General features: G+C 33.8%; 1 protein-coding gene across 2 annotated transcripts in view; it reads right to left on the bottom strand.

Moving 5' to 3' along the window:
• The window catches only part of LOC129253206 (uncharacterized), a 90,691-nt gene that overhangs the window by 35,848 nt on the left and 35,865 nt on the right, over positions 1–18,978 (bottom strand). The gene's annotated exons all lie outside the window — the stretch shown is intronic.

The raw sequence follows: 18,978 nt of genomic DNA, 5'->3' as shown, positions 1-18,978 counted from the left end.
ATACAATATTATATCGGGCGTTCTTTTAGTTGCATGAGAACTACCGATATCGATTACTATGGTTCATTTCTGTTCAGAAGGTTTGGCAAATTACCATAAATCGTTTGAAACCAGAATACCTCTTCCAAAATGTAAAAATTTACTTTGAAGAAAATAAATCTGTTCACGAAGTTCACTGAGCACTGGGAAGGAGCTGCCGTTACAGTAAATGGCGAGCGATATTGAGCCATGCGGACTGAGTTTTTGTTTCCAGTTTCCAGAGGTTTTTAGGGACCGTTGATTGTGAAATCCCATCTGGCGAACGAAGTTTTAGGAGGCAGAAATAATTCGCTCGATACCCACTAGTCGAGGGCTTTGTTTTCACAAATCGTTTTTTTTTTTATTTCAAAGACTACAAACACTTGTAAGCTATGAAGCTGCCGTACTTCGTGTTGGAGCAACCCTAACAAGAAAGCTAAGGAGAATCCAACCGCTTGATTTGATTAGTTATTAATGTCAAAATAGAATTATTTACCAAATTACTTATTAGATTCATTTATTACTACTATAAAGTTAAGAATTGTAACACCAAAAAAACAAAAATTGCTGCCATATTTAAAAATAATAAATTTCAATTTCAATTCAAGTCCATTTAAAAATAAATCAAAAATACATCTGCCATATTGCATTTTTACTTTCAAAAATCACATGACAAATTAATATTTCGTGATCTCTAAAACTTCCGAGCAAAAATTTTTAAGTGAATTCAATAAATTTGTATACTTTTCTTCTAAATAGAATTTAGTTTCTTTTCTTCAAGCCCATGATCTACAATAATTTGTGAAAAAAACGATTAAATCAGCGGTCTGATTCTCATCGTTATAAGTTATATATATGTACATAAATATATTATAATATACATATTATCAGAAATTAAAAAAAAATTAATTAAATTTTTATATTTTTAGATTACATTTTTTCATAATTAGTAAAATTTGTCACCTTGCCAATTAACGTGAAATAAAGTCGTGTATGCACATTATACGGAAAAAGCCTGATATTTTAAGTGAAAAAATATTCGTACATTAATACATTCATGTATATATTTGTTAAATATTTTTCTAAAATGTTTGCTTATTTTATTTAAAAAAAATTAAGAAAACAATTCTTACAAACAATTATTATAAGAATCCCTTTTTCCTAACAGGATCTGTGACAAATTCTCGACTAACCGTTCCTTGCTGGTATATAAAACGTATAACATTTATTACATACATAAATATGTATGTGCGTAACTTTGTTATTTTTTGCTGCCCACAGCTATGCGTTGCTCACTTGACTCACCAGACAAGTATTTTATCACATGCTTTGGGGCATTTCACACACTTTTATTTACTTTCATTCATACGAGTACATAAATTCACTAACAATCTTACAGACAAATTGTTCAGTGATGCATTTGAGACTCACCCACCAGGTAGTCACATAAAAGGTCTTTTAGGTTGAAAGAGAATTCAATTGAAGCATTACATATGTATGTAGGCGGAAGAAGTTATACAATTTGTTAAGACATATTTTCAAAAATCAATTATTTTGGGAAAATCTGCGATAACAGAAATATATTTGTAAGCAGGTGTTTAGCCGCACCACACTGGTCTTACAAGCTATTAAGCACAAATAAATAAAGCTGTGGGAGGTCTCATCCAGAAGCTCTGGTAAGACATCCGCTATCCTTGGTTCCCCATTCTCACTAAGCTATTTAAAGAGAAATAATAGCGGACCCCGATGGTGTCACAAAACAAAAAATAAATGAGTTTCGGTGGTTAGAGTTGAAAAACTCAAATAGTAGACATGGTGGTGAACGAGGACAAAACGAGGTACCTCCTGCCTTCAAACAAACAGTCGGCTCACTCGCGTATCGGCACCCACGTCACTGTAGACAGTTATAATTTCGAGGTTGTAAAAGACTTCGTTTATTTAGGAACCAGCATTAGCACCGATAACAATGTCAGCTTAGAAATGCAACGTAGAATCTCTCTTGCCAACAAATGCTACTTTGGAACAAAACTAACACTCTACAAGGCTCTCATCATGCCCGTCCTAACGTATGGCGCAGAAGCTTGGACGATGGCAACATTCGATGAAGCGACGCTTGGAGTGTTTGAAAGAAAGATTCTGCGGAAGATGTTTGGACCTTTGCACGTTGGGAACGGCGAATATCGCAGACGATGGAACGATGAGCTGTATGAGCTTTACGACGACATAGACATAGCGCAGCGAATGAAGATCCACCGGCTACGTTGGCTGGGTAATGTCGTCCGAATGGATACAGACGCTCCGGCTTTGAAAGTATTCGATGCGGTACCAGCTGGTGATAGCAGAGGAAGAGGAAAGCCTCCTCGGCGTTAGAAAGATCAGGTAAAGAAGACTTGGCTTCACTTGGTGTGTGCAATTGGCGCCGGTTAGCACGAGAAAGAAACGACTAGCGCGCTTTGTTAAACTCTGCCAAAATCGCGTAAGCGGTTATAGCGCCAATTAAGAAAAAGAAGACATAGCTAAGACTTTTTTCAACTACACAGTTTTTGCAGATCAGTTCCGTCCATTGCCTATTCAGTTGTACAAACTTCGTGCCAGAATAAGGTCAGGATAATCAAAAAAGTAAAAGTGTAATTATTCTCCACAGGTCCGTAGAAATGTCTCGAGATATTGCTAAAGCATTGAATAAAAGTATCACTACTCAGTGTGTCAAAAAACGCCATACAATTAAGAACAGAGTAGAAAAACGGCAAACCAAAAGTGATTTTAAATGATGCTTACGAGCAATGGATTATCCGTAAAGTAGTTGTGGAGCTGAATTGTATTTATAATTGAAAAGACATGTAACTCTGAATGCCATATATTTTTATTATGAAAAGAGGGCTTCAACGGGCAGATTGGCCGTAAAAAGCGATACTCGTCAAACATAAAATATGCTTCTTAGAAAAAAAATTACTAAGCAGTATGAATCGATTTGAATTCTTAAAGTGCCTGCTCTTTACGGGTGAAAGTAATTTTAATATTTGTAGATCAAATGGGCAAGTAAATGTGTGGAAAAATCCTGTCATGAGGGCAATTGAAAAAATGCAGAAACATAGGTGTAATTATTTGGTGAGAGATGTTAGCGTCAGGAATTGGAGACTAGCATTGCAAGCCCTCATTGTAAGTTCCTTTCATGCATGAATAAATGAGTTTATGTACCTCGACATTTTCAAAAACAAAAGTCTTTATGAGAGTACTGCTAATTTGGTAATTAGAGCAAATTTCAAGGCATTAAACGCAGACAAAATGCCAACGTTGTGCAAGGGTGGCTATTATACAACTGCTCAAAGGTCATTCAAACACCGCCTCCTTCTTCATACGGCAATGTCATAGAGATCTTGTCACATATTTTAGAAATAAATATTAGAATATCGTATCTTTTCTCTTTTCTTATATCGCAACTAAAATATTACTATTTGTCGAGAATAAATAGTGCTCAAGTTCCGAGTGCAGCGAAAACCTATTCAAATAAAAGCAAAATCAAATAATGGATGTTATAAACCAAAAATATAAATAAACTTATGTAACCTTACTTACGGAGCGGGGACTTGCAAGTGGAAACAAGCAAAATTGTTAAAGGTAATCAATACGTTTCATCAGATCTCTACCTCTTTTTTCTGCACTTTTAGTAAATATTTCAGCAAATTATGGCTTTTTGTGTCTCACCAAGTGAAAAACCATATACAAATTTCTTAGAATCGACAAAAAAAAATTAGTTTTTTCATGCAAAATGATTTTTTGACTCTCCCTTAAACTCCCTTTTCTGATACATGGATATATTAATTTTTTTTAACTCCAAATTTTTATAGTAGCTTTTATTAGTATATGATATTCATAATGAGTCCAGTAATTGAATTATCTATGTTTCATTAATTTTTATAAATACAAAAAAAAAAGCTTGAACTTTTTTATTTATATTTTGCCTCTATCAAAGCGTATGATTTTCACTCTCACTGTAAATAAACATAATACTGTATTACTAATAATACATACAGAGTCGTAATTTGAAGCAATGCGGCAAAACTGAGCTTCTTCTCCAATTTTTACTAAGTGATTCAATTTTTTATATAATACTTATATAAAAATGTAGTCCAAGCTGCTTCAGAATAAAAATACTTGGATATTCCGTTGCATTGATCCACAGTTGTCGGTAACAATTTTACTAACATTTTTATAAATATGAAACTCACAATCTTTCTATCATACTAAAGGCTCTTGCTCAACCAAATCAGAGTACGGATAGATGCCGCAGTATTTGTTCACAAATATTCTGTATAAAGGCAAATTCTTTCCCAGTTGGCCGACAACAATAACTTCAACGTACTCGTATTCCTACATTTATGTACATACACGCGTATGAATGTGTGCATATACAAACACAAATATTAAGAGTAAATATTTATTACATGTATTGCTATTGAGAGTTTACGAATTCCAATAAAATTTCATACAATAAATTTTAACAATACCCGGCAGTTGAACTAAATGCCGGGCAAAATCAAAGTGGAGTAATCGTGCATGAGGATGAAGGACAGCGGCTGTAAAAGAACGAGTGTACATTGTGTGTATGTATGTACATACATATAATTCATGGGAGAATGTGTTATCATTCACTTAACCTGACATACATAGTAATCATGGCAAATTTTATATGAAATTCATAAAATTCTCCTTTTTACAGTCGACTTAATGTGAATATCAAAAATACGCATCCATACATACTTGTCTATCAACGTACGTACATATATTGATAAATACTTACTATAACTAAGCGGATTTCCAATTAAGTATGCAAACTTTGAGAAAGAAAACTTCTTATTCATTTAGTTCGATTTGCAAACCCAGAAATGTTAAAGATTTATCCCTTAGAGGTTACTTGTTCGCTTTCATGTTTCTGTCTCCTCGTTTGAGCAAATTTTATTAACGAGGAAGCTAAAATTTATTCCATTTAACATTTCTGGTATTTTGGCAGTTTGTGCGTCTGAACAGCTGAAAGAATTTCAAAGTATTCAGAGGACGTGCAGTACGAATTATGAGCGAAAAAATATTTCGAAAACTATTTTTCTATATGAAGTATTTACTTATGGAAACGAAATGAGACGCGCTTAAGGTGAGCAAGTGAAAGAATATTTGGTTAATTGAAAGTTAAGTAGACAAAAGTTTAGTAGTCTCAATATAAAAAAAAAGTATGCACGTATTATAGACTAATAACAGGAGTCGCAAAATTAATCATCCAATTTTATTTATGTATAACTGTTTTGCTAAATAAAGCACCAAAATGATTTTGAGTGATGGAAGAAACAAATTATTCTATTACGCAATGTCATCAGGTTGATCAATTCGCCTTGAGACCGTAAAACATACCAAATAAGGGCTCTCTGCGCCCACCGATTCCAACTATCCGTTGTGAAATACATCTTAAAGCCCCCATACAATCGTGGCAAACTCCAATTTTGGCAGAGTTTGTTCAATCTTCAACACTCAGTGCATTTATTTGTTTTTGCTATTATTTCCCAGGTTTTATCCTTATTGCGTACATTGAACAACAATAAATTTGTTGGTTTTACTAGCAGTCGCCCTCGGGAAGCCGATGGCAAACCTCCTTTCTTACTTATATAACTTGATGCGCTTGGTTTACTGATGGGTCAAAATTAGAAGATGCTAGAACAAGGGCAGGAAAAAACTGCTCAAAGTTCAAAAAGTTTATTCCCATGAAAGAACCCCACATAGCACATTCAGGTATCTAGGTGGCTTTGAAAGCCAATCTATCACCTGTAATCACTTCAAAAATGGTAATAATTTACTGAACCTTCATTAGAAAACAGAGTACTATGGAATTGAGTCTGTGAAGGAAATGAAATTGCTGATAATTTGCCAAAGAAGGGGCAAATATGTCACTAATTGGTCCTGAGCCTTTCTGTGAACATTTAAAAATTTCTCAGATAGTGAAAGAAGAAGAAATTCATTGATCACTGGCCAAAATTTTTCGGTCAGCGACAAGCGAAACAATTCCTATCGCCGCACAGCGCAATTTCTGATAAGGTTCACTCGCTCATCAAAGCAATTTAAAGACTTTTAACTGGTTCCTTGCAGGCCTCTGTAGTCTGAGATATCACGTAAATGAAATTGGCCTCTCTAAGTCCATTATCTGTTAATTCGAATTTAAATAACAATAAATGTGCTAAACATTTTTAAAGTTAGTAATAATAACTACATATGCTTGTACTTTGAAATAGTGGATCCAATATTTCACCTTAAATTAGGGCAAGCTTTGACCCCCCAATAAACTTCAGACTAGACCCAGCTTCCTCGTTAGACTTTCGATTCCGTTTTGCAAGTTTCCCTCTAGTTCTGCTTGAGCATAATTTACTTCCGTCGCAAAAACACGCAAACAGGCCACCATTGTTTTTATATTCTGTTAAATTCCCTGACATCCACAATAATGTTTTGATTAATATTTGCAAGAGTTAAACAATTCAATACTCCCCGTTGTTTTATTATAACCAGTGTTCGTCTACTGACTGAAATTCAACCAGTTTTATTTTTATCTTCGCATCTTTGCCTTTATCTCTATTCGTCTTTCTCTTTCTTCCTTAGTCTCTATTTTTATATTGCTCTCTAGCTTTGTCTCTATTCGTCTTTCTCTTTCTTCCTTAGTCTTTTTTTTATATCGCTCTTTACCTTTACCCCTATGTTTGTCTTTATCTTTATCTTTGGCTTTGTCTTTGTCTTTGTCTTTGTCTTTGTCTTTGTCTTTGTCTTTGTCTTTGTCTTTGTCTTTGTCTTTGTCTTTGTCTTTGTCTTTGTCTTTGTCTTTGTCTTTGTCTTTGTCTTTGTCTTTGTCTTTGTCTTTGTCTTTGTCTTTGTCTTTGTCTTTGTCTTTGTCTTTGTCTTTGTCTTTGTCTTTGTCTTTGTCTTTGTCTTTGTCTTTGTCTTTGTCTTTGTCTTTGTCTTTGTCTTTGTCTTTGTCTTTGTCTTTGTCTTTGTCTTTGTCTTTGTCTTTGTCTTTGTCTTTGTCTTTGTCTTTGTCTTTGTCTTTGTCTTTGTCTTTGTCTTTGTCTTTATCTCTATCTTTATCTTTATCATTTAGCGAAAGTTTCAATATTTGTTTTCAATTCAATGAGTATCTTAATTGCAAGACGAAATAATCGAACTTACATCAAAACTTATGATAATTTCAAACAAAGCTGGAATGTTAAACTCCCACCGCCAAGCGACTCACATACGTGCATAAGGATATTGTATGTGTATAGTAGTTTTACGTAAATGATGAATTGCTGACATTACCTCAGCCGTTAGCTTTGCCACTTTCCAAAGCCATATCTCGCCCCTTTGTTGAAATTAATTAGTCCTACAAAGCAATTAGTACGCTATAATTTACGTAAGGAATGTCCCAAAGAATGTCAGTTCAATATCGATTTCGAAATTTTAGCTAGCTCATTAGCATCTCATTAGCAGGCCGCGCCTTATGGCTAAGTGCGTGCGTCAAAAACACAATACATACAAATATTCAATATTCAGGCAACAGCGGAACCAAAATGCCAAAAGCATGGAATGCTTCGATATTGATAGCCAAAAGTAGCCATGCTGCACACTAAATTTCCTGTGTTTAATTATGGAAAAGAAACGAAATACCAGTTTAGTTTTGTCAGTGTTTAGCCGTTATGTTGGAAACCCTTTTCGAGTGGCTGTGGGGAATACAAATTCATCCGCATGACAAACGTATGTACATTTAAATCGCGTTAACTCGCGATAAAGTTCGGTCCCTTGGATACGAGTCGGAACTTATAGAAAATGTAAATACGTATTCAATTTGGCTTCCTCGGTGAAGCTTCCTTGGCTCCGATGTTGGCTTCATTCCATGGAATGGAACTGGACTTGCTGCGATAAAAGTCTTGCACAACATTGTCGAAGCGTAGTGATGGGCCCACTGTTGTTGGTTTATTCTACTTTAAAGTCACGGAAAATCAACGCACGCTAGTGTTCACTATTTAATTTAATTTTTTTACCCAAGAACTTAATTTCTTTTGTTCATAAACCTTCCACAACAAAGACTTAAACGAATGAATAAGCGATTGCAAATACAATTTTTTATAATTCAATTAAAATATTCAAATGATTGAAATAAATGTTGATGTCTCTACTGGTTAGTAGTTGCTATTTTCAACACTTTTTAACCAGTCCGTATATTTCTACAGCAGGCGAATATATTTACGTGTAGGAATTTATTCATTTAAAAGTAGGAGAAGAAAATGTAGAATTGTGTAGCTTGCTAAGCGGTAATGTTCTACAAGTAGAATCTTTGATGGAAAAAAGGAGGGCTTTAACAATTTCAATCTCACAACTTTTAGTATACTTTTTCATGAAATGCGTTTCTAGAAACAATTTGGACATTAAAGGACATTTCAATCTTTCATTCAGTCTTAATCAACAATTTCACCTAATGAAAAAGTAAGCAACATTTGCTCTACGTAACATATTTATAAACAAACTTAGTCTTAAATTTGTATGTGTGAACGTAATTAGTGTGCATTTATTGATGAAACCATTTACGACTTGTACTCGCTGCATTGAAAGCCAGTCAATAAGTGGTCAAACAGATCGATAAATACTTATAATATACCATAGGAACGGTGATAGTATATCTATCTACTGTGTATAGGCAAAAGCATATCTGCACTTAAAGGCCAACTGCTTGAAACATAATTAAGGCAATTACAATGGAAAATCAAATACTCGTTGCTGTGAAGGCAACCTCAATCTGGTTGAAGAGAGTTGTCACAGTGGCATCAAAGCAGCAAGCAAGCCAAGACGTCACCATAGAGCCAGCATTACAATTGGATATTGCGGTTTACTATCACTACATGAACAACTAAGTGTACATTGTAAATATGTATATGTACATCTGTGTATGTGTACGTGTACATATTCACATTGTAAGAGGAAATAATTGCAAGTAGACAATGATTTTGACACGCTGTATTTACTGGTTACTAGACGACGCAAATCCAAATAACGCAGTGGTGGACCGAAGTTTAGCACTTGTGCCCAGACAACATTTTCTCTATAGTTTTTCTAACACTTTTCATAGAAAGTTTTTTAATACTCCCTGTATTTACATGTAAGTAGCACCAGTAAGATCTAGAGACGAATTTAGTGCTTTTAAAATAATCATATGCTTTAATGTAAATAAGAGCAAATTACAGAGAAAACCACTTCATATTTAATTAGAAATTCCTTATTTTCAATGACAGCATCACATGGCCGTGACAAACCCTCCCCAAAAGTTGTACAACTTTCCTACGATATTGCGTTCCAGACATTTGTGTCCACAAATCATTCGAAATGCTTGGTTTTACTGCCTTAAAGTGTAGCTCAATATCACACCAAAGTTTCTCAATCGGCTTGGAAGCAATGCCTTTGTACCTAGAAGTACATTCTGGTTAATTGTCATGCGTAAAATAATCGAACGAAAAAGATTCAGCGTCTTCGTTGGCTGGGGCCAGCTAGTAGTAGGACGAGAAAGAAACGTCTGGCGCGCTTTGTTAAACTAGGCCGAAATTCCTTAAGCGGTTATCGGTTTAATCAAGAACACGAAGAAAATGGCGTCATAAGACCAAATTGTTTTGTGAATATGGTATCATTACGTCTGCTATGATGGATTTATAAAGGTGTTGGTCTATATATAGTAAATAGAAGCAGGTTTTGACGCACTAGATCAGTTAGTTAGCAATGCATAAAACTTAAAACTGACCATATACCTTGCTCTGCACTATTTTTACTAACTTATTTATTTATGTCGAATTCATAAAGCAGAAACTTGAGGCTTAGGTACTGAATAAACATTAAATTAATTATTATACCAAATAAAATTTTTTAGTTTGAGTTTTGCAATTATTAGTACAAATTTAAATTTAGTATTCGTACTCGTATTTAGTACTCGAATTTTTCATTCGATCTTCGCAAAAAAGATTCGATGGCGTTTGGGTTGTAGAAATGAATTTGAAAAAATTCAACTATTTTAAAAATTTAAGTTTAAACTTGAAATACTTATCAATAGAGATTGAGTACGGAAACTCCAGCCCAAAAAAACGAAGCCATTATGGAATTGCATTGAAATTTGACCAATAAAGTGCGCTGATGCTAAGCAAGCATATGCAAATTGTAGGTGTAATTAACTGAAGAGTTAAATGGAGACGCACTACCATTGTGGAATGTGGCTTCATGGAGGAAAGTAAACTTTGGTGTGATTGTGCTAACTATGGGAACCGGTCTAGACCTATTTAATGCTGATAGTCCCCTTTCCCAAGTAATTTGGTAGTAACAGGAAGTTTTACTGTTGCCACTACTGCCGTAGATCTTATAGATAAGTTGTATGACACCCATAAACATTAACAAGTTTATACCCAGTCATATATTTTCTTGTCTTTGTTTCATAAATTACTGAGAAATAGACGTATAACATTCCAAAACATCGACAACACGGTGATACAACTTTCGCAAAACTAATAACTCGATCCGAAGGTTTTACAGAATGCTTACACAAATTCGAGTCGATGAATAAATTCGAATATAATCAACTTTCGAACCGAGTTACAGAATAGGGTCTCTGGACTATTTCCAATTGGTTTATGTCTATTGCATGATAGGGTCTCAATATATATAAAGGCTGCAATTTCAAGTTTGGAGCGAACAAAAGCAAAATATACTATTTTATAAGCATGTGGATGAGAAAATGAGAAGACTGGCGTCTAACAACATCATGGATTTTTCAGCAAAAAAGGCATATTTTTGATGAGTTGAAATCAATAGTATCTGGAACAGAATCAAAAGATGCCAAGTATAAACTTCCTTCTAAGAATTGGCATTAAGACTCAGCTAAATTCGAAACTGAACATACATTCATTTATAACTAAGAACAGCAGTTTTACGCCAGTGTGTATTATCAATAAAATCTGTATAAATTTTATTCACGCTTCAACACGAAAACGTAATGTTATCTAAGCTTGATGCAAGGCGTGCGAGAGAAAGCATCGAAAAGTATACCCCGCTTGCTGCTTTTGTTTAAGTAAATTTAGTGACGTAATAATTACACTATATTTTAGTAAGTTTTAACTATATTTCATTCAATATATATATATATATATGTACAATCACGCGAATTTTCAACCACTTAAAATTTGCATTTTATTATAACAAAAGTTAATGGGCTATAAAACTGCGTCACCAATATTTTTTTAGAATCTTTAACTAAAAAGTTGGAATATTTATTGAAAATTTTTCGAATTATTTAATACTGTAGTTTACTGCCGCACCAATTTCAAAAAACTTTATACAGCTAATTAAATTTTGTTTAGGTTCTTTGCATAAAATTTATATTTTCCGTACTTGGTTTTCTTTGTGAACGTCAGAAGAGGACAGAAGTCACCACTCTCTTAAGAAACATTTGTTTGTTAATTTAATTTTTCCTGAAATTAGTCGACTGTTACAGCATTCCAAAATTAAGGAAAGAAAATTGATAATTAGATTAATTTGTCAGTACCACTACGTCCAAGATAAAAAAATTCAGCTAATATTACACTTCGAAGCTGCAATGCGCTATGATATGTCAATTGTCGAAATATCACTGGGATCATAAAATATCGTCATTCCCGAGGAAATCGTCTTTGATGATTAACAAAAAAATTCTTGCCAAGATCAGAGATCAGATCCTATGTTAATTTCATTTTTCAAATAAAAAGGGAAAACTTCCTCAAAATTTTACGTCGCCTAGTACATGGCACATGCTTTTCATACATGGCACTGCCTTTTATATGCATACATACATATGCAAATAAGTACATATGTATGTGCATCCAAATGGGATAGGAAATGCTGAAAATGCATTGCTTTGACAAATATAAAAACACATCAGCACACTGACAAATAGTGGACGCCCGATATATGGTTGCAAGTACTAAGAGTTGGCAACAACAGCAGCAGGAAGTGGTAAAACGATCGAGTTGTAGTAACGACAGCATTTCCGTCTTGTGTCGTCGACTAGAGTCGAATGTCACTCATACGCACTGGCGCGCTGCTGCTGTTACAATCACTTCATGCAAGCATATATTGGCAAACGAAAAGGTCCTACCAGCTCAATATCATACAAAAGCCAAGCAGTCAGTTGCTCGCGTATGTGTACATATAATGCTACTACGTATTTCTGCGTTGCCATCTGTTCGCTTGCATATTATGGATGCATCTATTTTAAGATTATTTATTAAATTTTCTGCGAAAAGCACCATATATGGGGAATAGTTTGTATGCCATTTATCATTTGGATAAAGTTGTTGCTTGCAAGAAATTTTTATTTTAATTTTTAGCAAGATACAGTACTATGTCCATCAAATCATTTCATCACATACTAAATGTTAATAACTTTTGAATTGAAAATAAATTCTTACCCACAGCTGCTGTAAGTACTATGCAAATATGAGTAAAATTTTAAGGATGTTTTTAATTTAGTTTTTGTTTAATCTAATCTAAAAGTACTTGATCGAAGACAAAATGTGCAATAATTACATAAGATTTTAATAAATTTTGTGATAGGAGATAAAAGTTGTATTTGCACTTTGGTAAAAATTCTTAGGTAACTTTGCTAACTTTACAAAGGTAGCTGTGATAAAGTAAGAGTTGTAAAGATTGCCCCTAAGTATCCACACCAAGTTTTATTAAACAAATCGTCATACTTTACCTATAATGCCACTACACCCAACCCAATTTATTTGACACTTTAAAACGAGCAGGCCGAAAATTTACAGTTATGTCTACTAATCGGACAAATAAAATCACTCCTACATGCTGCTATCCAAATATTATACGATACTTTCTTTACTAAAAATTTGAAAATTTTATATATCCATCTTATTATTTATTTTCTTTTTACCAGTTTAATGTCCCACACAATAATCAGTGAAATGTCCCACAAAAAAATCAGTTTAAGCTTAAATAGCTCAGGAAATTTTGCATATACCTTGGAACAATATTTTGCCCGTATAGGAAGTGAAAAAATGTCTTAGTGAAAGAGAACTAAAAAATCAAAAGAGAATTACAAAAATCCCTGTTAAATGAGATGTAATTGCTTTCCTAATTTTCAATCAAAACAACTGGCATTGAATATGAATATATTCTATTAAACTAATCACAAGCATAAAATTAAAAAAATTTATATATTTTGCACATACAAAATATTTTCCATACTTGTTCCAACCTATCTACCTAATCTAATAACCTACCCTATCAAAATATCCGAACCAACAAAAAGAAAATGCATTACCCAATCAAAAATAACCAAAGTAGGAATCGCTATTGTCATTTCCGTTCATAGAATAAACAAATGAAAATTCAAATATTAATTACTTTTGCATGAAAGCTCAACCAGCAAGAATAAAATGAAGTAAAAATTAAATGATATTGGTTCTACCAAATAGAGCTAACATGAGGTATTTTTGTAAAGTACTCTGCTATTACTAGGCATATGTTTGTTGTTATCTATATACGCAAAGATTTACTCAAACCAATTATTTATGACCTCTGCTGCTAATTTTGACAAGTGTGATTATTCTCTTAATACAGGTTGCGGGTTCGAGCTCACCTTTTTGGGCAAGAAAATATCAAAAATGTACAGGTGTATGCCAGTGAAATCGGAGTTTGCAGCGCCATATGAATTTTTTAACATGATTTCAACCTCAACTACAACCCGCTTATAAGAAAACAAGTTTCTAACGAAAATACAAAAGTTAATATAGGTTAAAAGGATAACATAGAAAATTACCCGAAAGGTGGAGAATTCAAGACGGCAAGTTTAAACCATTAATTATAAGACTATTAAAAGGAAATGGGTGGGATAGCGCGAAATAAAAATATTTATTTGAAACTATGAGAATCAGGAAACACACCTCGGGCATAGTCAAACTGTGAAAATCGGGACTCCTGAATCTTACTCTCGTAAAAGTTTAGTAGCTGGATCAATTCTATCTCATTATGCTATTACCAGTTGTGTTGTGTCTCGCCAAACAGTATCCAGTTAAGAACCCTCATATATTCTCAGAAGTTTTCTCGACTGCTGCCGATCTACACGTGATCATAATGATATATAATATTTTCCAATGCTCACTAAACTGACCCAAAGCTGGTGTATTCAAGTTCAAATCTCTGGTGAACAAGTGAACTCAGACCTCTTTTCCAAATTACGGATCCCTTCGTAGTAAGTCATTACTTATGCAGTTTGCAGCAAAGTGCCTATCACCTAGTACTCGCACAACCTACTGTACTATCCCAAAAGGGAAATCAGGCATCCACCGACTTTTGAATACATCATTACTGCGCCTAGCTCCTGCATCTTCTTAAGCACCACACTTGATCCATAAGCATTAACTTAATATGAATGGTGACTTCCTTTCAGAAGACTACGATACCACACTTCCCATTCAACTTCGAACCATCCGTGGACAAGTTGACAGAGCCTTGATGTTATACCAACCGTTTAAGGGAGCAAGAGATGGAAGAGTCCTTTTGATTCAAATATCTCAAATATCTATAAGTTTACAATTTCTGAGCATTCTGCCGTGCCTGCTTTATTATTTTTCTTTAATTTAAGACCTTTAATCAGTTAACACACAAAAAGTAATAACAAGTAAAATGTTGTCCTCGGTTCTGCCCCATACTTTCATGAATATGAAAAAATTATCTTTGATTTATCATTACAGAACATCGATCGTAATAGTAGGTGATGGTTGATAAAAAAAAAATCAGAACAAAACTTCACATCTAAACAATCAGGAAATAAATATATATACGCGTGATCTGAGGTTGTTAGTTTCAACAGTATCATTATAAAAATACATTATGAAGCTTTATAAAAAGACGTCAGCCAACTAAATTTCAGCAGATATCTATAAAACTAAGTGACTTGTTTGCGTTGAAAGAGACGTCCTGTTCATCGGATGGGCGAAAAAGCTTATTCGACTCAGTTCAGCGTTCCAATAATTGTGTTAAACATTTTTTACGGGCTTACCTGTTCTATTCACCCTATTCCCTTCTTTTCTCTCTCTTATTTTACATTTCTTCCTCTTTTACTTACAAATATCGGACGAAAATTAATATACGTTTTATCTTCATGAAAGGTTAATTTTTCTTGCCCTTAGAATCCTCTGTCGAAATATTTATAATTTTTACTAAAGGCATCAATCATATAATATTTAAGATTTCTGAACTAAACAGCTACAGTAAGCAAACAGACAATCGACCAGATAATGGATCGCTCAAAGGGCAAGATAATGATTTCCATCACTCAAAATATTTTTTTTTTTTTGGGTTTTAGTAAAAACATTATACAAAAACTAAATTGGATGATTAATTTTGTACATTTTTATATGGGAGACATTTACAAGGATACCAGGTTTGACCATCCACTAAGGAGAAAAACAAAATTGTGAAAGTAACATCGGCTGCCACGTCACTCGGTAGCGAAATTATGCCCGGTCATTTCACACCCTCATCCAGTCAGCCGTTGTTCAAACGGCAACGGAGCAACATCAACGGAAACTGCATTGATTTTTGCATACATCATCAACAGAATCTTAGTTTTTTCGTACATAAAACCGCTGTCATGACCCAAGCCAGGTTAGCCAATTAGCTGATTCTTTCAAATTCGCTGGGAGCCGGTTAACGGTATTATTTTGGCCGCACCTCTATTAATCTCTTCAACATGCATTTACTGCTATCTGTTACTAAAAGCCGTGCAGAATATATTTCATGTGTCATATGAAGTATTGATGTTTGGTATTGCATGTATACATAAATTTAACAGACTAAACAATTTTATTTATTTCCACGAACATTGTAAAGAGTGAATGCTTTGATTTAAGCTCTCCCTAATAGTCTGATGTGCACCACATATATTAGCTTTGGTATATGTCTGTATAGCACTCATTTGTGTGTGTATGATTATATATAAATTAATATATATGTGTATACGCATATCAAAAATGAAATGAAGCTGTGTACGTGCAAAATCGAAAACTCAAATATAACCACGAATGAAAGTCGGCAAAAACTAAATGCGGTTACGTTCTACTGACAGAATATCCCTTTGGCCAAATAAGCATATGAGTGTGCACGTACATATTAAAAACAAACGGTTGAATAGCCACAAGCTAAATTGAAATGGTTTAACAGTTGTAAGGACAAGAAAAAAATAAAAAAAATTGTACTTGACTAAACGTGATGCATATCTTTATAATCATATATACATACATATACATTCACATGTATCACAATAAAGAAGAATGAAATAATTTTATAATAATTTTCAAAAATGAAAATACTAAGATAAATTATTTGCGAGGAGGAAAATTTTAGATATTCTTATGAACCTCAAAATCTTCCCTACTACTGACACTCTTTAAATCTTCTAACTTCTTTGAAAATAATTCAATATAAATTGGGATAATACCTACTTTAACTATTACAGTCAAATAGAACCAACTGAATTGTGCAAGTTAAATCATTTGCTACAAAAAGATTGAGAAAGCTTTGCAAAATAACCAAAAATTCTTGAGTCCAATTTATGTAAATCTAGCACTTATCGATTCGTCTTTTTTCCGAGAACTCAAAAATATGTATAGTACATAAGTTAATGGTGTTTGGTGTTTCTGTTTCAACAATCGAATCAAAAACAATTTACTATCAGATTCCACTTAATACCATAAATAGCAAGGACTATTTGGTATTGCAACATCTTTACGTCTCCCATAAGCTCTATATACCACAGTTTGATTCTAAAGCAACACATTTTTAATTGTTTGGAGAATAGTAAGAAAAAAGTTAAAATAAAAAACCGTTTTTGTGAACTGCAATAAAATACCAGCTTAGCTTATTATTACAAAATTCAACCAAAAATTGTATTATAATCTTCTCCAACGCCAAATAACTAGAAGGCTGCTACTACTATAAGCACCAATTGGCACGGTTAGAACTTTGTATTAATTTGTAATTAATTTTTCCACTTAAAGTTTGCAAAGTTTAGTCAGCATTGACTGACTTTGATCTGCTTCTTGATCTTAGTCTTTGTGGAAACATAGCTGAAATCGAACTTCAAATTTGATAGTGAATATTTTCTTCTGAACGTATTCCGCAAAGGCCGCGATGTTAAGAGAACGGGATTTACTCATTGTGAGGGAATTCTTCTTGCAGTTTGGCAGTATCTTAGTATTTTACAGGTTTCGTTAAGGAATAATGATTCAGTTTCAGATCAATTATTATATGTTTATGGGTATGTACTAAAGGTTGCACATCTGCGTATTATTTTCTATTTACTGGCATCATGCGTCCCACCTGGGAGTAGTTATTGAGCTCATGCATGGTCCATAATCAGTTAGCAAATAATCACTTATGTATGTGTATTTGGTAATTTTAATTTTGCAAATATTACCTATCTGGTCTAATAATTTAAAACTTGGTCTTCTCCAATGAAAGGCTCAATTCAGAAAGGATTAATTTTTCAGACCCTACCAGGCCTTTACACAATAAATATGCGCTCCATTTGAAAAAGCTCAGGACAAATTATGCCTGCAATGCTCCTTCTGCTCACTCTCTTCATGAATTCAATGATATCTAAAAATACTTTGAATTTTCACATTATCTGAACCATGTTTTTTCTGCTTAATTAAACTGTGTTGTGTAATTATATAAACTTTTTATAAGGATATAGTCAGTAAGAACAATTGTTTGTGGATTACAAAGTGAATAAAACCCTCTTCCACAAAAACCTTCCATCACTGAAACATTAAGTTTTGAACTGTGCATCTTCATCAAGATCAATGGGAGCTGATCTTTATAGATGGTTCCAAATCTTCCGAAACCATCTCCTTTTCTATTATCACTAATGGAAAAGATACTGACTTCTTCTTTCGTCAAGCCAACTTCTGTATGGCTTACTTTGAACAAAAGTTAAAAAGGAAAGTACCTCATTTACAACCACAACAAGTCGGGCGTCTCAGCTATTGCCGACCAACTAAATGTTAAATTAAAATTATTATTTATATTATGGATCCCTAGTCATGTTGGAGTTACATATGTTTGTTATTCGGGTTGACAGGCCTTATTAGCGATGCCACTTGACAGCATTACAGCTTATATCAAACTTGTTTGTTTGTTATGCAAATATTATAATCCAGATACTTAAGTGAATAGAGTCCGAAAAAAGTGGTTTTGAATGATGAAAATCATTGACATAAGTACTTACTTACTTAAGAGGTGCTACCACCGTGTGTCGGTTTTGGCTGAATCCAAAATAAAGCGCCAACTGTTTCAATCGTGCGGTGTTAGTTAGAAATCTCAAGTGCTGACATATCCTGCAGCACTTTGTTTATCCAAGAGAGATGTGGTTTTACTCTACCTCGTCTACCTTTTTGGGCTATCGTATCGTAGATTTGCATTGTTGTAGTGTCTTCTTTCATACGAGTGGCTTTGCCAAACCAGCGTAGCCACTGTACTTTTACTCGCTTAACTATGTACATAACCCTATATATTTAGTTCACACAACTCGGTGTTCCACCGTACGGCAAATATCACGCAATTTTTTTTCTGATTGAAACAAAAAAAAAGTATACTATTTTAGTCCATTATCCAGATTGTACATGCTTAAGATTTAATCTTAAGCGTAATCGTAGTATGATTAAGATCATTCACTAATTCGTTCAAAAGAAAATAATTTCATTCATACTTCGACGTTATACATTACAACTGTCAAACCACCATATTTGTTTTATACCAAATAGCTCAATTTAATCTGAATTTACTGTACAGTGTAGCCCGTCGTTTGTTTTCGCGCCACTATCAGCCGAACGCGCGACTCGATGAACAAGAGCGTACGAGCTG

The sequence above is a fragment of the Anastrepha obliqua genome, chromosome 1, assembly GCF_027943255.1.
Source record: "Anastrepha obliqua isolate idAnaObli1 chromosome 1, idAnaObli1_1.0, whole genome shotgun sequence".
Taxonomy (NCBI): domain Eukaryota; kingdom Metazoa; phylum Arthropoda; class Insecta; order Diptera; family Tephritidae; genus Anastrepha; species Anastrepha obliqua.
This window is presented reverse-complemented; position numbering and strand designations above follow the sequence as displayed.